Source organism: Dysidea avara, chromosome 10, assembly GCF_963678975.1.
Source record: "Dysidea avara chromosome 10, odDysAvar1.4, whole genome shotgun sequence".
NCBI classification, from domain to species: Eukaryota; Metazoa; Porifera; class Demospongiae; order Dictyoceratida; family Dysideidae; genus Dysidea; species Dysidea avara.
This window is the reverse complement of record NC_089281.1, coordinates 16,740,280-16,751,500: the sequence shown is the minus strand read 5'-3', so window position 1 is coordinate 16,751,500 and position 11,221 is coordinate 16,740,280. Positions and strand designations below refer to the sequence as shown.

Here is an 11,221-nt window from a genome sequence, read left to right as displayed (position 1 = left end):
CAGGGCACTATTTAGAAGTAAGAAACTATCCTCCTGTCCTATGATCTGTATGGTGGATGACAGTGTAAGGTCGATTATGATATTAGCTGTAGGTTAAAAATGTTCTTATTTAGACTATATAGATTCACGACTGAGCGGCTGAGAGTAGAGATTCTGCCATGATGTGTGTCACTTATGCCACAGGTATGAAGAATATACTTCTGTATATGCTTATGAACTGTGAGAAAGACAAGCTAGGCAGTGTTAACTGTCAACACAGTTTGGTTGCTTACTATAATGATCTGGTGAAGATCTTCGTTATTAAGATTGTACTGTCTGTGGTTTCACCTTAGTCTCGCGCAGCCAGACCACTATTTCTTCCCACGGCGCTTATCGATTAGAGATTATAAGCGCCTGCTCGAAATAGGGTCTGGTGCACTTCCAATAGGTCAGTTGTGACAGCACCTCGATTAGAATTTATAGGTATTGATTAAAATTTAAATAAAAAAGAACCAGCATGCAATGGCGAATTCTTACGTGTGCTTGTTAACGCCTTTTTGAGCGTCGTAATCGACCCTTCACATTCCTGCCGGGTGCTGTCACAACTGGCCTATTGGAAGTGTACCAGACCCTATTTCGAGCAGATGCTTATAATCTCTAATCGATAAGCGCCGTGGGGAGAAATAGTGGTCTGGCTGTGCGAGACTAGTTTCACCTATCCTCAGATTAGGGAATGGTGAGTGTTCTGTATATTACAGCTGAGGACAATATTTGAGTTGGAGAATGGATTTTGAATTAGCGTTATGTGTAATCTTCCACCAGTTCCAAATGCTATTAAATAGCTACGGTATAGCAATACATTTTGTCAATTAACAGTCCACCATTTATTAAAAACCACCAAATAGAAATTCCTGCCAATCAATTAAACCACAGTTCCTACTAGCTGACCTCAGAGTAGGACATGACGTCACAATATTTGCATAACGTGTGTACTGTACATTTGTCCATAGGGCTTAGTTCTAGTAAACCATGAAGTTTAGCGTCGTGTTCACTACTCTAAGAAATTGTGTGCCCCAGAGATGTCAGTGAATTTGGCAATAGTGCATTATTTAGAATATGTGCTGGTCATATTTTCAATTATGTGTGTTATTGTTCACTGTACATGTATTCTGTATTCTTAGTCATTAGTAGTAAATGCAATTAATTTCAGCATCTACAAAGCTTGGTTTTGCATAATATAATGCAGAATTATGCAAACTCGTATGCACTTCGACATCATGTCCTACTCCCCTGATGTAGATGGGGGGGGGGGGGGGGGTGACATGACAAAAATGTACCATATAATGGGTAGTTATTCGAAGGGCAAAAAAAACTTTGCAATTTTCATGGATTGGCAGTAATCTTTCCCCTCAAAATAAGTATTATAGACACCCTGAAGAAGTGAAATTTCCCCCTTAAAATTTTGGATGGTGGCAATCCATGAAAAAGTTTCCTCCTCAAAAAAATCTAGCTATGCAGTATAATGGACAAAATATTTTACAGTGTAAGTATATGCCTGTAATGTAGTACTACTGTAATGCCCAACTGGTAAAGACACCGTAAGCGTGTTAAATTTCATGGGTAAAATTTTTGTGGTTTAATTAATGGGGAGCAAAATTCGTGCTGTAAGGTCGCGTTTAAAATTTACGCTGGCGTACTTATCTGGGACTAAGCAAACCATTTCGCGGGGTTGACTCACCACAAAAGAATCTTGCCAGCTGGAATCAGAGGAAACGGGTCTTAGATACTTGAACAAGGCCATCAGTATCTATTCACGTGGTGAACAGGTGCACGTATCGTTGCCAGGTCGCGTGTAGCGCATTACATAGAATTAATATATCATGCGCGTTAATAGTATAAGGAAAGTGTATTGGTGGCAACGGTTAATAGGTTTGCTCGAGCTGAGACGTGAGTTTCTAAATGGATTAATTTTCGTGGATCAGCTTTATGTGGATTAATTTTCGTGGATCAGCTGAAAACCACAAAATCCACAAAAATTTATACATGACGAAAATTTCTATGCTTACAGTAAATACAATTTTTGATACTTGCATGGTGAAGTGAGATCATTTTCTTATTCTATTGTGAATATGAAATTGTTGAAGCTCCTAATTATACTCGCATGTATCTGATGTTGAATACTGTGCCCTTCACGGAAGATTCATGCTGAGTTAAACCTGTATTAGAGTGTTTGTATGTAGTAACCTGTAGTACAGTGGACCCTCGGTTATCCAAACCCAGGCAATGGTAAAGCTTCCAGACAAGTGAATTGTTCGGATAACTGAATCCCATACATTTTATATACAGAACACTGTTGAAATACTCTAATAGAACATACACCTGCACTCAAAACTCAAAATACTCTAATAGAACAGTCATTTTCAATTTCAGATTAACAAAGTACAGATAAATGAGTATCAGATAACTGAGGATCTACTGAAAATTGTAGGGGAGTACGTGTACTTTCACATGGACAGCATTTTATTTGCCCCAGCTGCTGACTCACAATCAACAGTGTTTGGCAAGTTACTTGGTGAGTGTAATGTATATCGTGTACCATAGAGTGAATCTGGTTGTTAAGTGTATGTATATATTAAGCACATAATATTTGTTAAGTGTATGTGGATGAACATGAAGTTCCAACATGACGTGCAGCTATACAAGAGACTAGAGGTTTTTCAATGGTGCAAGGCATAAAATTCTATGTGGTACATGGCCAAAATAATGTGCCTTTCATTAAGCTTACCAAGCGAAATGCAGTATGGGAATCATGCTCCACAGGAAGGGTTTGCACAGAAACTGGAGTCAAAATATTAGTACATGTAGTGATTGCAAATCACACCACCCAAGAGAGTGAATTCATTTTCCTAATGACGATGTTTTTGTTATACAGTAAAGGAAAAATTAGGAATTTTAAGTTCAATTAAGGATCATAGGGGAGGTCGCCTACACCTGCAGATATATTAGGGAACATTTAATCCCTAATTCAGTCATGGGTTGTTTGTAACATTATTATGACTGGTGAACCTGCACATACATACTGCATCAAAAGAAAGGATAGTGCCAGAGTTAATGTTTTCATCTGAACACGTGTCCCAGCTATCAATTACTGACTCTAAAATAAAGTGGTCATTATACTTTGCTTTCAACTATGCTCAACCTGTTACAAACGAAGAACAGTAGGAGAAGCACCTCTGCAACCAATCCAGTCACCATGAAAAATATGGATGATTCGCATGCCCTAACTATCAATTACTGACTCGAAAGTGAATCAAAGTGGCCATTATACTTCGCTTTTAACTATTTTCAGCCTGTTACACAGCGTTACAAATGAAGAACAGTATCAGAAGCGCCTTTACAGTCAATCCAGTTACAAAAATACAGACGATTCCCGTTTACAAATGTATGAAAGCCATGCATTGTGCTACCATGAATCGACACCTTGGGTTGTCAGCAAAAAGAAACGGAGCACAAAGGAGGACAAAAGTAAGTACGTGATGCATGCATTGTATGTACTGTGGTATGCCAAAAGGCGCGTCTCATGACGAAGCGACGTCGAACAGTGAAAAAATTAAGCCTGAGCCTTAACCATTATCGAGTTATGCTGACAGCAGTAGAAAATTACATAGAATTTTTTTTTTAAATTTCATAACAATTTATTGGGATCATACTAAAGGAGCTTTTGGGCTTGGTTATACCTAACCAATACTGCCAAGGTGCCAGGATGGTATTGTGAAGTTGGTTTTTGGGTGATTTTTTTTGGCCAGAAAGACCCAAACCTCTGTGATCCCTAATATACAGTACTACCGTACTGTATGATTAGGCACATGTACTTACCATGCACCTAACAACCTTCAATGTGATAAGTTAAAGTTACATATTACTCCAATGAAAAGTAACTTAATATCTTACATCAAGTTACTTTTGTTAAGGCCAACCGGCCAACTACAGTAAAAGTCTCCCTACATGTGTTGTGGAACTGATGGTACTTCCACATGGGCTGCTTTCTTTATCTCAGCTTTGTAGACAAGACTGGACTCACTTAGCTATGATTATAGTGACTTTGCGTTATGCAATAATATTACTGTTCTCATTACTACTGTAGTAACGGATCATGGCTTCTTAAAAAGTAACTTAAGTTATATTTACCACACTATGATTAGTATTGTGTTTTGTTACTTGGAAACCCCAACACTGGGAATCAAATCCCATAGCTATGAAGTACTAGCTCTATGCTATACTAGAGTTTCAGGATCATAGCCCAGTTATGACAGATTTGTAACACAAAAAAGCAAACAACTGACTCAAATTCCAGACCAAATTGATATTTCAAACAATTGCTGTTTGTAGCAAGAAGGAGCTGCACATGGAAGAGGCAAGAAGTGGGCTGATTTCATTTGGCTTAAGGTTCATTAGGATGGACATGAGCCAATCATACTCTAAAATGAGGAATACTACCAAACACCTTTGACATAAAATTTGCACTTTGGCAGAACTTCGTACAGTCGAATATTATGTATTGTCCTGAAACTGAAAAAAAAATTTACTCATGCTATTTTTTTTAGTACTGTTAGAAATTTTCTGTACTATGGTATTCAACAGAACATCATAGCTGAAACTTTCCAGAAGGGTTCAGGTTGTTTTAGAGTTGGACCTAACCAATACTGCCAAGGCACTGTGAAGGAATTATGAGGCTGGATCTACAGTATTTTGGTATTGAAGGCACCCACAATTGATACGTAACAGTTCTAGCACTGAAGCATGCTACTATACTTATAACTGGTGACAATGGACCCTCATTTTTATTCTTAAGTTTTCCACTATTCCAGCCTGCAGTTGTTTCTTATGTGACTCTGGTCATACATGAATTTATTTTCTGCAGTTATGCCAGTATAATGATTTTGGTGGTCTGCATGCATGCAAGTACTCAAGAGAAGATGTACTAGCTAGTGTTTAATTCCTCATACCATACTATCACATATTATTGTATCGTGACCTGAACCTTATTCCTTATAGATCAGAAATGATTTGCAATTTGAAGACATACATACTTTGTATGTATTTCTTAGGAAGTTTTCAACACATCATACCCTATTATTATTGTAAAAACTGTGTGTTAAGGACACCTTGGGAGCAACCCAAATTGTCTTGATTATCAAGATGTCCTGCTTTTCCAGGTCAGTTTACATGTTAAAGGATACTTTGGGACCATCAACAAGTGTCCAGATTATGCAGGTATCTGCCTTTTCAAGTGTCCTGATTGACAGGCTCCACTGTAGTATTGATTTTTTATTGTAAACAGCCAACACATTAAGAGATAGGTTTGGTCATACTAGTGATACATTGTGTACAGCATAATTATTATCAAAAATATAAGAGTTAGGCGTTAGCTGTGTTAACCACATTACATATAAGCTGGGAGTCACAGTTAGTTGCTACATACACACATGCACACACACACACGCACACACACACACACACACACACACACACACACACACACACACACACACACACACACACACACACACACACACACACACACACACACATACACACACACACACACACATACTGTATAGCCAGAAATTTTGGAGGGACAAATTTTTGTGGAGATTTGCAAATTTTGTACATCTTTTTATTCACAATATCCCAGGAACAATTAATAGTAGTACATGTATGGTAGTATTTTTGTAAAGCTGTTCTTATCACTCATGAAATGTGCAAAAAAAAATTCCGTCATAAGATTCCGGCTATGCAGTACTCACCAAACACACACACACCAAGCACGCTCATGCATACACACAAAATAATACTCTACACATACATACACAGAATCTACAGAATTTATAGATCCTCAGGCCTTTAGTAGCACCCTAGTTGCACTTGTGCGCTACAGCTGCAGGGATAACCGATAGCTTGCATGCCAGTTGATTGAAAAATTTTTAGCCGTCCACTCTTTGATGTACAAAATGTACTGTATCACAACTACGCAACTGTTAGATACAGATACATTGTTTCAGGCATATCGCACATCTCTGACTACATCTGGTTTTACAGCTGAACTGTGTGATAATCATATATACTACATGCACACATTTGTGATAAAGATTTAGTTTGTTATGTTTAAAACTGCACAATCACAGAAATATGAAGGATTAATGGATTGTTAACCTGTTTTGATAAAATGGTTTTGCTTTTCAAAGTTTACTAGTGCTCCAAAACTTGCAGCACTTTATGGGCTCACATTATAGCACAGTTCAATTTTACAATGAATTTAACTACTTTAAGAATAAGATTGTAATTGCATATTTACTTGTTGGACTGTTGATGCGAACGATTGCTAGTTATCCAGTCTTAATAATAATGAGAAAGTTCAATGATGTCCAGGTCTTAAACATCTTTAGCTGCCATCATTTAATTATTGCATAACATCTTTGTTAGAGATTTTTAGTTGCGCAACTGGTGACCTTATTACACAGTGGTTTTAGTAGTTCACTGTATAGATTGAAACCTTGTGATATCACAGATCACCATGGTGAATATAAAGTGTTTGAAGAAGTACTGCAGTTAACCCATTTGTATGATGAAACATGTACATGGCTATTGTATTATTGACATCTAGTTTAACATTGTCACAGTCATGTCCTTGCCTTTATCTTGTGCAGAGTATCATATTGCTCACTTTAACACTTTGTGTGTTTACTAATTCAATACTTTTTGTAGCTTCTATAAATGGTACAAATATGCAATGTTATTTTGATTGTGTACCGTGATATTTAAATTATCACATTATTTAATCATAGCACCTCGACAGTCTGTTTGATTACAAATACATGTTATGCATGTGGTTGGAGGACGCTTAGTGGTGAATAATATAGTGTTAATGTGCAAATATACATCAGTGAATTTGCGGGAGCTGGGTTAATCTCACGCAGCCATACGTATTTTTGCAGTTCTTGTACTTGAATTACAGACTTACTACTGTGATACGTATTAACACATAATTTTCTGCATACTGTGAACTATCGTTAAGCTATGTCTGGTGTGGCTGCAAAGCCAGATATATTTTTAATGAATGTGTTGCTTTTCTATGAATCAGTCAACAGAGTGTTGGCTAGTGAAATTAGATCACACGTATTAATATCAAATTTTCATATGTCCAGAATCATCAGTACCATAGTCACATGGTCAGTACCTTAGTCACATGGTCAGTACCTTAGTCACATGGTCAGTACCTTAGTCACATGGTCAGTACCTTAGTCACATGGTCAGTACCGTAGTCACATGGTTTCTAATGGTTGTGTACATTGTTACTACAGTAAATACAGTTACTGAGTAGCAGTGTAGGTAGATAAGCTCAGTTACATACATGTGTAACATCAAGAGGTACGTGTTAAATAGTATGGGTTTTGTATGCGAGAGTTATCTGTAGGCTTAAATGATGACATACCTTGTGACATATGCGATTGGTGTTGAATTAACACACCTGTGTTACCAATTAATAACAATTTGGTGTTCATTTCATGTTGATAATAGTTTATTATTGTCCATCATGATAGTCTGGTGATAACTATCTGTAGTGGGTTATTGTGTTTATCATTGCTTTGATATAAGACATATTTGTAACATTGATAATGTGAAGTGCTCAAAGCACCCATTGTTTGCGTGAATAGTGAGTGAACTGTAAAATGGTCAGCTGCAATAGTGGGCTGGAATGCTGAAATTTATTACCATATATAGTAGGGAAAGTTAGTTGAAGAGAGAATGTTGTGATTTATTTTCAGCAGCGCGATTTGTCATATGACGCCACCCACACTCCGGAATTTTAGCATTTCATCGCCTTTTTTTTTAGCAAGGACTATTCTCCCTCTAAATTTTCCTGCACTATCAGTACCCTTTTGTAAAACAAACTACGTGCATAGATAAGTTCATGTGGTTTTCAGACAGCGTGTACAAATAATGATACTGAGGGCAGGTGAGGTGCACAGATCCCTAGATTCGAGTATAATATTTGTTCAGTACACTCTGGGCAGCTTGCATTTTTTATAAATTTGATCCTATACAGAATTTTTTGGTAGGTTGCATGTACACTTCACTATCAACACTGCATGGCATGAAAAATTGTCAGGAAGAGATTCAAGAGATATATTACTTAAAGTTTGCTCTTGTGGAAAATTCATAAAATCAATGTACACATCTGCCTGCTGAGTAATCTGTACGTATGTCCAAGAGTTTATAATGGGCATTAACTCTTAGTATGTTTAGTTGTTAATGTAGTGCCTTGTTATTGTAATGTAATGCCTGTAGGACACAATATAGTAACCCTACTGTCAGATATCTTCACTTTTCTATTCCCTTTCATTCAGGACTGACGATTAGGTTTCTTTGCTATGATCGCCTTGTTTGTGTTTGATTGTTTCACACAATGATAAGAAAATTAGCCCAACTGCTACTCCAAATACTATAAGGCACAGAATATAAAGCAGCTATCTAGGTGTGGTAAATGTAATGCTTATTATGAACCAAGAATTTAATTACTTGTCAGTGAAATAATATCTCAATGTCTATGTCACAATTTTAATGTAAGTCAAGGTGATGGATTAACTTTTTTCTCAGTTAGTTGTCTTTACCATGAAAATGCTATAGCTTGTGTAATTTGAGACGTATTAAGTAGTTCAAAGCTACCAGCTTATTAATGTTAAATGGTATAGCTATTTTGTGCGTTACTGTTCATACTCCACTCTGTTATGTGGCCAATGTCTAACTGATGTTGTGTTTTGTCTTTAATTTGCCCACACAGATTTTGATCTCTTCTTCAAGTGCATGTAATTTGATTTTATGAAAGAAAGCCGAAGGGCATATTTTGAGGAAGACACCTCACTATGGTAGGTCACATTATAATACGTTTGCCTCTTACCAAGAACTGTATGAAGACCATGAAATGTAATTAACCATAATGGACCAGCCCTTATATGGCTACTTGTGTAGTTGTTTAGGGATATAGTTAAGACCATTCATGTACCTATATTTTAAATGCTGAATATATACCAGTAGAGTGCAAGATACAAGAAACAAGATACGTACTTAGAGAAAGTGCATACATTAATAGACAGGCTGTAGGACCAGGTGACCCTACAGACCTTCAACATTTGTGCTGCAATAAAAGTTCAGGATTTATTTCATGTAACTTGATGGCAGGGATGGTTACACACAATAATTTGCTGGTTGGTTACTGTATGACTGCACAAGTACACTGATGACACAGCTCTGTGTAACTTGTCTTTGTTAATACCACACGAGTCTGAAGTGTGTAAGTGAGTGTGACACGACCCAGTAGACTGTATTGAATACTTCACATTCATGTGATAACTTTCTCACTAATATTGGCTAGACACAGTAATGGAGCTAACCTAAACTAATGGGGTGTACTAATTAGAGATGTGATTATGACCAGATGGTTCTCAGTGGAGGGGTATGTTAGCATCTAACCTACACCTTTATAGTCACCATGGTGATGCTAGTTACCCTTCTGGGGATTTCATTCTCACATAACTGCATAAATATATACAAATCAAATGTACAAATCAGGTACTCAGCTACTTTGACCTTGTTCCAACCTTAATATGGGATAATGTGCCAAAATTTACCTGCAGCTGTGCGTAGGAAATGTAGTACCCATGATATGACTTTTATAGAGACAGTAGGAAATATATACACTATTGAAGTTTGCCAGAGAGATTTCTATGTGCTTAAATTGTAGGATATCCTTAAACTATGTACCAGGAATCATTGTTACTCATTTTTGTGTCGTGTGTAGGAGTCTTAGAATTCTTAATACTGCTTAATGTAGGAACCTGTTTCGTAAGAACTGCAACATTTTGACTTATTGTTTTGTTTAGGTTCATGGTATTCTACTATTGGAACACAATGATGCCATGATGGAACAGTGACACGCATACATTACCTTATATGGCTACATGGCTGTTTTGAGGACACCTTCTTTTAGCAACATTTATAACTGTATGAAAACTGTATATGCACACATGCACACCACATATTTGTGCACACTGATATACATCATGCTGCTCTCATGCATGGCTAGCTGTTTAACTGGGTGTTTCACACATACTATATTACTGGCACCCAGAGTTAACTTAACTTCATGTGCATACATTTTGAGCTGATTTTGTCAAAACATTAATAATCCTTTGAAGTGTTGTATTTGTATCATTTTATCTTGCTTACTGTCAAGGGATATGGGCTGATGGTATGTTAGCAGGTATCCAAGTAAAAAAAATAAAAAACTATGATCTTATTACATCATATCCTTTGCTTAATCATGCAGGGTGGTGCTGGAAGTAACACTTAGTTACATCTTTAAGTATACATGCTATTATTTTGTGATACATCGCATGGTATAATGTTTACACCACCATTTCTGAGGATTTAGTAATGCACTGTGTGAAAGCAATTGAAATGTCTCGGTACAAACATAATAGAAATAGTGTTACCACAGTATATCGATAGTATTGATATAATAAGGTGGTGGCAATCAGTTATATCGATGTATCATGATAGCAGTATAATTATGTGGGGGAGGCCAGACATACAGTATTTGGTATTTAATTATTAAGTTATGTGTTGATGGTTTTGTGGTGGACATATGCCACCCCAAAGTATACTGTGAGGTTTTTAGGCTTTTATGTAGGGCCAGCTACTAGCGGTATAGCAGTAGTGAAATTCATTTAAAACCTTTTAATTTTGTACATTTGCCCTCAACAAGTGGAAATATTCCAATGAAAATCTTAGATCAGCCAGTGATACAAGATATCTTTCAGTGGAATATAAAGTTTCCTCATTCTCAGGAAATGGACGTTTAAACTAGTTCTATGATGTTTGCACTGAGGCATTTTATCCAAATTTTCTTTTGAACAGAGTAATCTATAATTCTACTTCAGATGCTCTACTGTATGTGTATACAGTTACGTAGATACTGGTATTAGGGATGAGTTTATGTAATAACAACCTTAGATGTACATACCATATGATATACAGTATCTCACGCACCATTGCAAACAACTAGTAGCATTGCATAGAAATTGAAATGGAAATGTTTTGGTTAAATGTTGGCAAAGAACATCTGTGAAGGACATTCACTAAAATAACTTACTTTATTAAACTATGCTAAGCATCCATTGAC

At 36.7% G+C, this 11,221-nt stretch overlaps 1 long non-coding RNA gene across 1 annotated transcript; it reads left to right on the top strand.

The window, feature by feature from the left end:
• Nucleotides 1-2,581: 2,581 nt before the first annotated feature.
• LOC136268993 (uncharacterized) lies at nucleotides 2,582-10,174 on the top strand. Its single transcript, XR_010707182.1, has 2 exons — nucleotides 2,582-8,906; nucleotides 9,921-10,174. It is a non-coding gene; the product is annotated as an uncharacterized lncRNA (long non-coding RNA).
• The last annotated feature ends 1,047 nt before the right edge of the window (nucleotides 10,175-11,221 follow it).